Source organism: Rissa tridactyla, chromosome 12, assembly GCF_028500815.1.
Source record: "Rissa tridactyla isolate bRisTri1 chromosome 12, bRisTri1.patW.cur.20221130, whole genome shotgun sequence".
Taxonomy (NCBI): Eukaryota; Metazoa; Chordata; class Aves; order Charadriiformes; family Laridae; genus Rissa; species Rissa tridactyla.
In genome coordinates this window covers 8978416-8992304 of record NC_071477.1, presented here as the reverse complement: position 1 = coordinate 8992304, position 13889 = coordinate 8978416, and the positions used below count along the sequence as shown (strand labels likewise).

The 13889-nt window shown below is 40.8% G+C and overlaps 1 protein-coding gene and 1 long non-coding RNA gene across 7 annotated transcripts in view; one reads left to right on the top strand and one right to left on the bottom strand.

Moving 5' to 3' along the window:
* Positions 1-9553, bottom strand: part of RIPOR3 (RIPOR family member 3) — a 53251-nt gene extending 43698 nt beyond the window's left edge. Inside the window, exons 1-2 of one of the 6 annotated variants that reach the window (XM_054218366.1) lie at positions 9394-9540; positions 1843-1923 (exon numbers count right to left, since the gene is read on the bottom strand). The gene's annotated coding sequence lies outside the window, so the exon portion shown is untranslated. The other 5 variants (XM_054218371.1, XM_054218364.1, XM_054218368.1 and 2 more) reach the window with 5 other exon arrangements.
* LOC128916525 (uncharacterized) lies at positions 333-13205 on the top strand. Its single transcript, XR_008468989.1, has 3 exons — positions 333-674; positions 8190-8265; positions 11010-13205. It is a non-coding gene; the product is annotated as an uncharacterized LOC128916525 (long non-coding RNA).
* The last annotated feature ends 684 nt before the right edge of the window (positions 13206-13889 follow it).

Below are 13889 nucleotides of genomic sequence, written 5' to 3'. Positions count from 1 at the left end.
ACAAGAAAAAAATTTCTACTTTAGATAGGAGGAAGAAGTAGATAAGTTATAACCAAAATCACACAGTAAAAACAATTTTAAAAATTAATTAGTGGTAGAAGAATTTGTTCTTTGGAGGACCACGGTGTGCTGTGACATGAAATCAGACTAGTGGTAAACCATTGAAAATGCACTGCCTAACCAGCCACATGTTTACTTTCCCACTTATCAATAACTGCCATTAACAAGACTTCTGCCAGAGATAACAAATTCCTGGAAATGTCAGGCTCTTCTACATCACCCAGCCCAAGCACAAGAGAGCTACTCACTGCAAAAAAAAAGGCAGACGTAACTGGAAGTACTAAGCAGAAGTTGCTCAGCAGGATCAGTTGAGAACAAACCACTTCAACATTTAGGCCAAAAGCTAATCTAATTTTAAGGTCCCTTCAAATGTTACGAATATCATCAACAAACTCGGCGAGAGTCACTCATGAAAATGCATTTCAGCTTTGTGCACCAAAAAATCCATCAGCTCTGTCTTAAACTTCTTCAAAGACTGTGAACCCAACTGTTTGTTCCCTGAGGACTAAAAGCTTTTACTGCAACTAGCAGTCACATCTGCTTAGTGTTTCATATTTTTCAGCATCACAAGGAGTTTTTCTTAGACCTTGGACTGGTTTACTCAGCATCTATGTGTAAGTACAACAACAAAACCCCGACAGAAGAGATAACTTCTGAGGCCTTCTGCCAGTTTGTTTCTACCTCCCTCCCTAAAAGACACAGACAACCCTGGCAAAAGGAGCATTCTTATATGAGTATTTTGCCAGCATAGCTAAATCTTTATGGGTTTCATTTTTTTAACATCCTTCTTGGCACTCAGCTGTGTCAGAAACTCTGTAACAGAGATCTATACAGCTACACAAGACAGCTTTGGTGTTTTAATACATCCAGTATAGTTTTGAAAGATTTTAGTAGTCTGCAGATAATGTAAAAAACTCCTTCAATGTGACCATCTTCTTTGTATCTATACTACCAGCACCTCACTGCTATCAGAATATTGGCATTCTTTACTACAAAAGTTTTCCTAGAATGAATGGAGCAACGTGGCAAGCCTGTGCTTCCTATCAGCATAGTTAAAACTATCCCTCAGACCTAAAACAATGAGTACTGACAGATGCAAAATTTTACTGTGCACTGTAACTACTCCTATACCCGCATCTTTTGCTGATTCAGCCACGTTGGTAAAAGAAACCATTTTTCGCAGGCCTTACCCAATTTAGCTGAGAGTAGGAATCTGTAATATAGACAGGGACTTAACAGCTGTAGGGAGGGGCTTATTACTTGTGTTTCTTTAGATACTACAAGGACTTTGCTAGTACAGAGGTACCGCTATAAAGCGGCAGGGGAAAGAATAAGTTGTATTAGCATACAACACTGCCATATCAATATAGCTGCAGAAGCTTTTAATGTCATATGTCTACATCATTTTAAAAAACCCTCAACTGAGGCAAAATTATATCAGTACTACATTTAAGCACAGAACAAAGGTTTGTATGGCTACATGGCAAGTGTAGAACAACTACAATTCTCAGTTTAAAAAAAACAAATCTGTGGGCAAGTCCTTCATGCCTCGTAAAACAAAGCTTATTTTTGTGTTGTAAATTGACTTAGTCTATGTTAGCCAAACTCTATTACTTACCTATGAGCCAGTTATAACAGAGACCACTCTTGTAGAACAGGATTGTACCACTTGACAAAACTGGGCCCCCAGTAAAAACGTTCTCTTAGTTCCCTTTCAACATGGAAGGAGTGAATTGTAAGGCTAACACACACACTGACTCATGACTGTGAAGAAGGTCTTACCCAAGACCAATGAGCAAAAGACTCAAGGTATCAATCAGTTCGCTGTACACGCTGATCCTTACTTCGTCAGCTCCTATTGTCCTAATAGAACAAGGACAAACAACAGTCACCTTCAGAATGTGGTATGTGGGGAAGTGACTGACAAGCTTGCATTAAGTTATAGTTATTAGAGCTGCAGAGAGAACTAACACAAAAAATGGATGGCCAAATGCATACTCCATATTCACACAGCTGTTGCTTTATCAAAAATGTAAGGATTCCTGGCAATGGATGAGATCACCAGCAAAGAAATTTAAATTTCAGGACAATACATAGGCAAAACAGTTAAATATCACAGGATTGTGATGGCTCCAGTGATATCAAAGGCACTTTGTGTGTTCTGATCTGCTTTTTTGGCATCAGACAGGCATGATTTGTGAAAGATGTAATCATCATGCATCTTGCCAGATGAGTCTGAGATGATGGCAACAGTGTCCAGAATGCTGAAGGTGCTATAAGCACAACAGCGATAACGCCTTCCCATTAATGAGGAGCCATGCCTGGCTGGAGAGGCAGTAGATAGAACAGTATGTCCCTGTGATGTTCTGTGTCCCCTGGCAGTTTTCCGACACTTGCAATATGACCCTCCAACCATCAGTGCACGGATCACTGATCTTATGAACTCACATTTCTGATCCTCTACAGAACTGTCATTGAGAATGTACAGCCCAGAGAACTTACTGGAAGAAAACCACTCTTGGGTGATCTTCAAAATTCAGAAATGACCATTCAGATACAAAACATACATGTTGACAAGTGATTCCAACAATATACTAATGCACATCCAGAATTAAATCCAGATCCTGACACAGTTACAGCAGCAATGGCAGACAGTGCATTCCATGTTATAATAGAAAAATGGTGTTTTGTTCCATATGCCTTGGCCTACTCCAGAGAGATATTTTACAATAAGCTACAGTTTTACTGTATTGTAAAGATAATCTGACAATTACAGGTCAAAGTATACTTGCTTATTGCTTTAAATGAAACTAAAAGCAATCATTCATACACATACGGGGGAAAGATTCATCATGTATTACTACAGCTGGAGAAAACAAGCTAGGTTGGGTAGACGCAGAAATTACGTCTGGACTGGAGATCTTACCAGAAGATGCAGTATATGTTCTCATCCAAAGCTTTCTCCTGCAGAGCACATACTCCTTAGACTTGTGGGTTTGTTCTTGAAGAACCCAAGCTCAAGCAATTTTGAGATACTTTGCACTGCTACTTACTTGTTTTGCACTTCTGCTGTTTGTTTGCAGGCAGCTGGGATGCCTGCACTGATTTTCTAAGGTTATTTAAATTCTTCTTTATTTGTTAACAAATTATGTTGGTTGCACAACACATCGGCATCTGAACACTTCAGAAAAAGGGAGGGGCACAACTCAGCCTCAGTGGAATTAGGAACAAGATCGAATGACTTCAGCAGAGTTACACAAAGGCTAGCTCTATTGTTTCAGTGGGAGTTGTGGTTAATTAAATTAGTATTTCCCGTCAGCTTTCTACATGCAGGACTCTCTTCAAAGGTGGCTTTACCTTCAAGATCACTATGTGGGCTTCCATTTCGGACAATGAATAACAAAAGCCTAGTAACAAATTTTCATAAAGCCTGGGCATATGCTATTGTACTAAATGCATGAAAAAAGGCACACAACAAACATACAGTGATGATGAAGCTGTGATGTTACTGATGGAATGAAACTGATGCATTTTTAGACATGATCCATCCATTTTAACTGCAATTGTGTGTTCTTGTAAAAAACAGGTAACTAACTTGCTACAAATCAGTTATCTTCAAAATTTTAAAAAAGCTTGTGAACTTTCTGTATATATCAATTAGAAGACGCATTTTCACATACAGTTACCCAATATGTACACTCTATTGTAATAATTGCACAAACAGCTGCACATGCATTTGGAATACCTCTGTGGTCAAATGTTTTGGAAAAACCTGGGCCTACTATTTTAACTTTACAGATCTCATCAAACAAAATCTTTCCTTATAATCCAGAGAAACCTTCTAAACTTTTTTTGGAAAATTTAAATTACCTAATGTAGTACTTGCAGAAATACAGTGCATAGATAAACCAAAGGTTATTTACATTGTATTTTGGCTGCACTAGTAGAAATATAAACCTATTCATGCTAACACTAAAGCAGTAAACACTACAATTTTAAAGTACACTGAGGTCTTTGAATTGCCTCCCTGTTTGTTTATCTGTTGAGTCCCGGTATTGTTGAATTATTTTTTCCTACTCGAGTCTGTGGCAATTTAAATAATAAAAGAGAGGTTATGTAAGTGCAGAGAATTATGGAAAAAAATGTAAGTGGAAAGTAAATATTTTTTAAATGCACTTGCATAACTCAAATGCAGCTGAACTCACATTATTCAGACTTTCCAGTCTTATTCAATACTGGATTGAAACCAAACTCAAGAAATTTCAGGCCCGAAGGACATTTTTAAGAAAATTATAAGTGCCTATATTTCTAGTTTACTGTGTCTGTCTGGGAAAGCTCTACCACCTAAAGAAAGACTAACCTATCTTCTCATGGGATCAAACAAAAGGGATGTGAACTAATTAAGGGGACGTTTGGATCGGCTTCCAAACTTACGGACTGATTCAGCCCCAGAGAGCATCCAAACCAGAAACCTGTATGCAAATAACTGTGGTCTTCTAGTGAAATATGGATGCAGATTCGGATCCAAATTTTACACTGAAAGTTTATTTCTAACCTGTGCAGACAAAAGCTCTAGGCCCAGCTCTGCATTCCTTCCACACCCAGAACTGGAGTTCTGCCTGAATAAGGAATGCAAGAGAGAAATTAATTTCTTATCTTTATGGCAGATCTTGTTTGGTGATGTACATGCCTGTGAACCTGCCAAAACTCAAATGTGTGACATGGCATGCAGTGTAATTCCAAAACTGACAAATTTCAAAAGATTACTCTTGTAGGACACTTAAAATAAGGTCAAACTATTTTCATAAGCATAAGTAACTGTTCTTAAATCTAGTATACCTGGATATATTCCAATACTTCTGTTATAAACAATTTTTATCAATGAAAAAGTGAAAATCCCAGATTTCAACAAAAAATTAGTAACAAAGGGAATAAATTATATCTATTCAAACTGAGGGGCATATGAGGATACGTTGAATAGAGTATTCTGTAGGAACTATTCTGAGAAAAAGAAATGCTAGCTAAAATCAAGGGGTTGGCTGCTTTAAGGCTTCCTAGGCAAGATTAAATCAAAATATTTCCTATAGACATTCCCTCTTTTCATCAGCATGTCAATTGTAGTAAGTAAGAATGTGGTATTAATTCTCAGCATCAAAATCTGGGATAATTTTATATAGTAAAATGTTTCCTTACTTTCACAGAAACAACTATTACTGGAAATATTTTTCCAAAGCATGTTGCAAGTGGAGCTAAGTAAATCAGCTAGCACACTGCACACTTTTCAAGGAACGAGTTTCTAAAAATGAGTCAGGATTTAATAACAAATGTCTCTGAGGTACGTAACTCATGCCCATAATAGAATATTTTCCAATTTTCAACCCTGCGCAGAGAATTTTAAAACGCTAACAGATGTATGAAACAAAAAAGCAAAATTCTCCCTTATTCTCTCCTGTGAGCACGTATAACACACATAGAAACCAATGACAGGCTCTAAAACATGAATACTGCTTTTACATTTTCCACTAGAAAGACAATTTGCTTGCAATTCCTTCTCCCTTTAAATTGTTTCTGTGGCAACACATCTGGTGCTATAATTCTGGGCCAGAACATTAACTATCCTGAAAGAAGAAAGTTATGTTGTTGTTCTGGTCTGCAAGAATGTGAAGCAGAGAGAGATCTGCAAACACATGTAATCAGGTAACCCTTTTCGCCTTCATAGGTGTATAGAATATTACCTACCGATACTTATGCATAGCTTAAAATTACAAATCTAAAAATGTTTCTACAATGGTTAGAGAAAACTCTTGCCGTAAGCATACACTCTATGAGCCAGATTTTTAAACAAAATGATGAGTGCTTTGTTACCGCTGTTCCTACCACATAAAATCAGTGAGGAAACTATTCAGCTAAGAGGAACAAGGTTCATTCCCTAATCATAAATATAACTCTTCCTACGTAATGGAGAATGATGGATATTGATTTCTTATCATTTCCCCGGTACTATGTAAACATTACTGTATTATCGCCATTTTACAGATGAAATATGTCGGGAGCACATAAGGCCAAAATGTCTGAAGTGTATGTTAAATTCAGATGTCCCTACTATTAAATACCCACACTGAAAATTGCAGCCCATGGCTCTCTGAGCTCTTGAGGACCAATAGATTTTACTGGACTTACTTGAAATTATAGGAACCTATTGGCACTTAATGTAAATCTTGGATAGCCCCGCTTCAGCATGCCAGCATTCTCAGAATTTGTAGTCTGAACAATTTAGATGTAGAGAAAGGAAGAAAAACAAGAATAAAAGCTTACAGTCCCAATTCAGTTTGCTAAGTTAACAAGTGAACAGCTTTTCTAATCACTAATAATCCTGACAAGTCAGTCTGAAATCTTCAAGTCATGCTATATCACTATAATCCAAAGCAAGTTATTATGGGTACAGTGTAACTGAGATTGACACCTCAAGATATAAACTCAACCGTGGATCTTAATACAAGGGCCAGAGCAACTTGCAAGGGCTACTGCGTTCACTTAACTTAGCCTGGAGTGGCCAGAGTTAAAAAAATAAACAAAGTGGATTTTTGCTACTCCATCAAGCATATCAGGGATGAATTCATGGAAAGAACATATCTGATGAATAACAAAATATCACTGACACAGTTACTTTTCCAATAATAATTGCATTTTAAGTTCCCCATAGAATAAATTTTGTTATTTAATTTGAAACAGATAAATTCAAATCTAGATCAGTTATATATAAATAGGTTTGCTAACTACACTTACAGTATTTTCTGTATTAGTGACAAAGAAGACAAGATCATCTTGGTGTTCTGAACCTCTAAATTACTAATTATTAAATGCATTGATTGGCTGAAAACCAAGTTTTTTCCGTAAAAAGTTGAATTGAAAAAAAATCATGGTTTTCAGACATTCTGCCTTTGAAGGCATACTGGTTTAAAGCAATCTGTGCTCAGGGAGAATAAACTGGCAACAGAAATTGAAAAGTTTTAAAAAGTGGATAAAAAATAGTATTTCACAAATATGTATTGTACTATTGTATTATTGGAGGTGCCATCTTATGATTAGAATTAAACCCAAGGCCCTGAGCACCTCTAGTCATTAAAGGCCAGCTGATGTCCTTTGCAGGACTTGCTGTCTGTATAATTTTGGATTGTCACCAGCCAATCACCTTCCAAAATCCAGTTCTGGCCAATAACAGTCTGGATAATTCAAGTCTGTCTGTTCCCTTTTTCTCAGCCTTTTGGCAAAGATTGAGTGTCTATATTTAACTAATATTAAACCTATTATTTTACATAAAATATCTCCTTCACTTCCAATCTAGCCTTTCTATTTATTCCACCCAAATGGCATAATTAACAAATTTTCTGAGACAGTTCTCGCTCCCTTGCTTTATCTTGTATAACTTTCTACACACAGAATCTCCGTTTTGTCCTGGGGCACTATAACTCCACATTATCACTCCTCAAACCCCTGTGAAATGGACACATTAAAATCATAACTTTCCCCTTCCCGTAGACTGAGCCCGGCTTCCCTTTCCAGGCATAACGTCTCTATTCCACTTCTCAGGTTCTTTATGAGGATATTGCAAAGGAATATTTGTGAAGGAATTAGCTGTGGAAGGGAATAAAGTGATATTGGTGGGTTTGCTATTACAGGGTCCCAACTGCCTGCCTGGATTGCTCCTAAGGAACCCAGGGCTAGAGTGAACATTGTAGAGCAACTGTACGGCTGCTCTTTGTCTTGACAGAAGGAAAACATCTCATCTTTATACTACCCCTTAGGGAATACCATTACATAACTCACTGTTTGGCCTATATTTCCCCGTTCTTGGCTCCGTGCTGTTAACAGAAATACCACTACTACTCTGCAGTTACTGACTGACTCGAGAATCGAGCACTAGATAGGGACGCAGGACCTGTCATCTCAGAGAAGCCCTTTAATTCCTCCAAACAGTATCCAGACTCTTAAGCAGAGGAAAATTTTACCAACCTAGTTGTTCACTACTGTATCACATGTGTTGTATCTCATGCAAGTTTCTCTCTAGACCTGGGGCATAAAGTGGGCTTGGCCTGCCATTCGGTAACAGCTCCATCCCATTTTGGCAGGTTTTGTGCAGCTTTTCCTGCAATACTACATGTGGTGCTTATGTCATCCACTCTGCAGAATTCAGAGCAGCAGCACGTAAGTGATCAACTGCACAAGAAACGAATACAACAAAGAAATTTCTAATATGCATGTTCCTTTAGACACCACATCTTTCTCAGATGTATCTCTCCATTCAGCATGAAATGTTCCCTCAGACACATTTTGCATTGTTTACTACCCTTACAAATGATCTTCCTCTGCTTTTTTTTAAATTAAGATCTTTCCAAAAAGAATATGTAATGCCCCTCATTAATAGGTGTAGCTCCCATTTTACAGCTGTGAAAACACAGGTAGAGACAGATTAAGTCTTGATCCTAACAAAGGAAATGACTGAATCAGGAGTTTTGAGTTATGGTGCTGTACTCTGACTCTGGTTCAATACTCAAGAAATGGCTCCAGAAATATGTAATCTTATTTTTCAAATTCCTTCAAGTTTCTTGGTTGATGAACAACTCAATTTCCATATGGCCCAACTTATTTGAAACACTTTTTAAAAGGGGAAATTAAACTCTGTCTGAAGCAAAATGTAACTGGGCTGTGACCCAAAACCTCAGTTCATATTTATGAGCAAATAAAATGCAATCTTTGAACAGGCAAAAAGAGTTAACTAAAATATAACCAGCCTATACAATGACACCTCCAAAATGCAAACCTATAGGATGGCATAAACATTGTCCTGCTCCTCTTACTTTTCCACCTGCTCCAGTCAGGCGTTCACGTCCCAGGGGGTTCCTGGCGTGAACGTGTTTACCCCTGGATAAAACGCTACCGCACCTCTTTGCGCCGGTGCAGCCTCTGTAGGAACATCAGCATCCCTCGAAGCCTGCCTGCTTACAGATGCCCGCAGACTCCTAAGGAGCCTACCCCCCCTATAGGTGACGTGCCCCCCCTCCCGGTGCCCTGCAGCTCTCACCTACCGCTGCGGTGCCGCTGCCTCCCTGTTGCCCCTCGTGTCTCGGACACCCGAATCCCCGCCGGGTGCCCGAAGCGGCGTTACCGACGCGCCGCTGCGAGGTTCCTCTCGCCGCCGGGCAGGGCGGGGGTCTCGGCGGGACACCGCCTCTCCCCGCCCGGTGCCGGACCCGGCACCCTGTGCTCCCCCCGCTCCCCGGCCGTCCCCGGCCGGATCGGCTCCGCGCTCCTCCGCGGCCAGGTGTTTCCTACCTGCCCTCTCGGCGGCGGGGCGCAGAAAGCGACTCCGCACCTCTCCCGCGGCTGCCGGCGGCGCGGAGAGGCCGGGCCCGCCGGGAGGGCCCCGATAGCCGCCGCTTATCGCCGCTGCCTGTCACCCAGCCGGGCTCCCTTTCCAGGAAGCCGCGGCTCCGGAGTGCTTTCTTGCTGCTGGATGCCGACGGCCCCGTCCCGCTCGCCGCCTGCCTCCCTCCTTCCCTCCCTCCGACCCCCCTCATCCTGGCAGGGGGGCTGGGAAAGTGCAGTGCGGCTCCAGCACATGCCGAGCCTGCGGTCACGGCCCGGACCCTCTGCTATTAATCAGGGAGCATCCCAAGCGCCCCCTTGCTCGCTCCAGCTGTGTTACTCCAGGCCCCACCGCGCCGCAGGGCAACGACAAACCGGCTACACAGGCGGGGACACCCGCCCCTGCCCTCCCTAGTTTATTCCTCCGTCCTCCCGCCCCCCCCCGCCCCCCCCAGCTCTTACCCCTTCACTTCTTTCCAGGCGTTTTCTCCTGTGCCCTGATTGCCTCCTTTCCATCTTCCCCATCCATTGCTCGCTCCTCCTCTCCCCTTACCCCACGCTTTCTCTTCGCTATCCCTTTTCAGACTCCCTCTTCTCAACTCTCGGTCTTTCCTTAATCATCATCTTTCTTTCTCTTATTGCCTCCTCCCTTTTTCCAGCCTACCCTCCCATACGTTTTCTATTACTAAGGACGTGTAATTTGCTGTGCCTTTGATCCCGTGTTAAGCAAAGCCCAGCTCCAAGCCCTTTCTGCTGCACCCACTACTGACCTCCTTGTTGCTTCTCCAGGCAGGTCCTGCTCCTCGAGAATGAGCTCCCTTCGGCTAGCTTTTTAGACACCTTCCAGATAATCCTGGCAAAAAGATGTGAAATTGTGATGTAGAAAGCAGTCTGAAACCCTCCCCGGTTCCTTGCCTCACCATATGAACCCGCACAATCACAACTCTTTTCTTTTGAACAATGCCTTGCCAAGCCTTTTGTAAACACCAACACACAAACCAAAGCCGTGGGCAGAGCACCTTGGATTACGGAACCTCTCACCCCTCTTCCACTTCCCCCTATGTTTTTTTTGCACTGTTTTCCCATAAGGTTGGCACACTGACTGACAGCACAGGAAGCTAGACACTCCCCAGGAGGAAAATGAGCTGACTATGGAATTTGGACATGCTCTTACGATAACTTTATTACTCATAGTGTTTGCTCCCCTCTTGACCATATTCAGCAAGATCTAGGACACATACCAGACTCTTCCATCCCGTTTCAGGAGGAGAAAACACAAAGTAAAGTTCTCAAAACATCAGATGGCCAGAGATCCTACACAAGAACCTGTTAGGGCAGAGTTACTATTTTCTTCTGCAGTACTTTATGAAGTTGATTAGGATTTGTGTTTTTCTGTGTGCATGCGTAAAGGAAAGTCTTGAAAGAGGCGAGGGAAGATCTCTTGCACAGCTGAATATATTTTTAAGGAGATGCATGAGGGAATTGACACACATGAAAGTGAGAGCAATAAGAGACAAAAACAGATGGGCTGATGGAGTTGGCTGAGTGAACAACTCAAGCACTTTGGGTTTTATATATTTTAGAAAGAACAGCGCTGAGATGTAAGTAAAATTGGGTTTCATGCCGGATCTTGAAACTGATTGGAGCTTGGGGCGCTGAAAAAGGCAATGGCAATAGAACATGGGAAAGGCTAGATCAGAGCTGCGTACCCAGCACGACAAAGCAAGGAGATGCAAATACATGGACTTGTACAGGTAAGTACACAACATATTCTAATAATTGTAACTCTACTACTTGATTTTGCTAGTATTTCAGGGGTTTATGATCAATCGCACTGACTGCTTGAAGAATTTCCCCCTGGCAAATATAACTGCAGCAGTTCAAGATGCAGCCAGCTACATGCCCTGCCTCCCTGCTCAGGTTTTCCAATCTTAGGGACAGTCAGCAGAGCTGGACACGTGCTCCAGCCTCAGACCCACCAGTGTGAGCAGTACCAGGCCAACTCACGCAGCGCAGAACTTGCCTAAAATGTGGACTGTGAACTGCAGCAGTTCAAGAACAGACTCACGTCTCTGTGGGGCAGGGTGGAGCACATAAGGGCTATTTTAAATCAGCTTAACTGGATTTGCAGGAGGTCGTTTGTCAGAACACCAAATCTCTGCAGGAGCCCTACGCAACCAGTTGACCAAAAAGCCTTTACTGTTACTGTCATTTCCTCCTAAACATGAAACTTATAATAAATTTCACAGACCAGACCCTCAGCTAAGGCAAATAACCAAGGTTCCATCACTCCCTGTGCAGATGTCCCTATCTACTTCAGCTAAGTATCGGCCTTATGTGTTTTTATTCCAGCTTATTTTTTATGATCTTCATTTGCTGTGTCTTCATCTGGTGTGTTTATGTGGCTGGTGCTTGGTTTTCATTATTTTTAACTGCATTTCAGATTATTTGCTCTACGGTTTTGTTCACATTCTCTTTTTCCACGAAATTCTAATAAAACACTTGGCTACAGATTTTCCAAATTGAATACTGATGTTTAGTGCAGCTAATTATGTAGCAGGGTTCAAAGCGAGTTCTATAGTGTAACAATTTACATATTCTTGAAAACAATGGACACAAACCTACAAATTATTGTTACAAGCTAGTTCACATTCTTCTGGAATTTCCTTTAAAAATACATATGTTTAGTGTTCTCATGCATATGAAAAGCAGTAAATACTCCATTGCTGGCACCATTATAACATTTACAATGAAAAAATAAAACTCACTCTGATGTCTGTCAGACCTAAAGGGACATTGAAAAAATGCTAGTGCATTTCCTCCAAGGATCTCAAAGCACTTCACAAAAGCGCTTCACAAATCCAGGCACTCGACACCTATCGAGTAGTATGGCAATGATATACAAAGATCATTTTACACCAAAATATTCAGGATGGTTGCAACAACATTATACATCTAGTTTTTCAGCCTCACTAGTGTTCTAGCATAATCAGATTAACTTCAATTTCATTGTTTAAGTACTGAATTAAGCAATTTTTGTTTGTTGTCTAAACCAACTGAACTACAGACAGCAAATTCTGTGAGCAGACCAGGCTTCTCAGGAAGATCCAGACTAAACTGACTTTTAGAAAGGCTGATACAAACCATAACTCTGTTTATAATACTAATAGCTCATAACTCAGTAGTTAGGCCTATTAATATGATCCTTTACACCAGGCTGACTTGGAGAAAACAATAATTTTTTTTGCTGCTCTTAATGCAAACAATATGTATGCAAACGTTTGCTTGTTTCTCCACCCCACCCTTTTTTATTTTGTATTCTTTTAATTTTAAAATGCTACTTAAATGTTAATAAATATGAAATAATCTGCATAGAAGTAGATTATCTAACAGTCTATCAAGATATTGACTAGGCATTTTCATTACTGTAACACAGCAAACTTCAGACCATTATAACAAACCACCCCTACATAAAGAGCATTTACTCAGAGTTTCTGAGGGTGTGTTATAGCAAGATTAAACTGTAATTACACACATCCAGAATCCTAAGCACATGATTATTTCTGCCTCTTTGTGCATCTACCTGCACCCAAGTGTATAGTATTATAACTCAGGAGGGAAACTAAGAGATGAGCCAACAGAAGCAAAGAACACCTTCTAAAAGCTGAACGCAACTGGGACAGCGGCTGAACTCACATGGATTCAGTATTTCCAAATGTGACATACACGGAAAAAATGAATTGCTTTTCTACTCCCCTTGGCTTGTACTTTTCTATTTTGACTTATTACCACTGTATCAGTACTATTTGGTTAATAAACAGTGACAGTTCTATTATGTTACTGTATAAATGTCTGCCTGTTTAAACTCTAGGGTTTCACAGTGGGTTTGACTTGTTTATGGGCACACACATAAAAATACGAAGGAGAAAAAGCCTATGTTAATATGAATTGTTTAAATACAATAGTTGTTTTGTATTTTCCTAAAATGTTGCTAACTTCATCTTACAACTGCAACACTATATCAACAAAATATTAATCGAGTACAAGATTAATTTTATATACAAATTACAAATACACATAAGATTATGAGAATAGTTATTGTACTAGAAACATAGCATACAGACAGGGCCAATATTATAATTAACAGCTAAACACGACGTTTACCGCTCATCGCATAGTAATAATCACCCAAGTAACCTAGAGAGGGGTGGGTGGCAGTGTGACATCCCGACAGCTCCTCCACAGTGCCCTCTGCCGGGACCCTCCAGCGACGGAGAGGGACAGTGGTGACAGCCAGTGCTCCCACGCGTGATCCGAACCGGCAACCTCCCCCAGATCCCACTCTCAACTGGCTAATCCACCCCTGCGTGTGTGCAATCCAGTCCCACCTGCATTACATCATAACTGTCACAGGCACTTCCAGTACTTTTTTTTTTTGCATGAGTGAGCAATCTTGGATGACT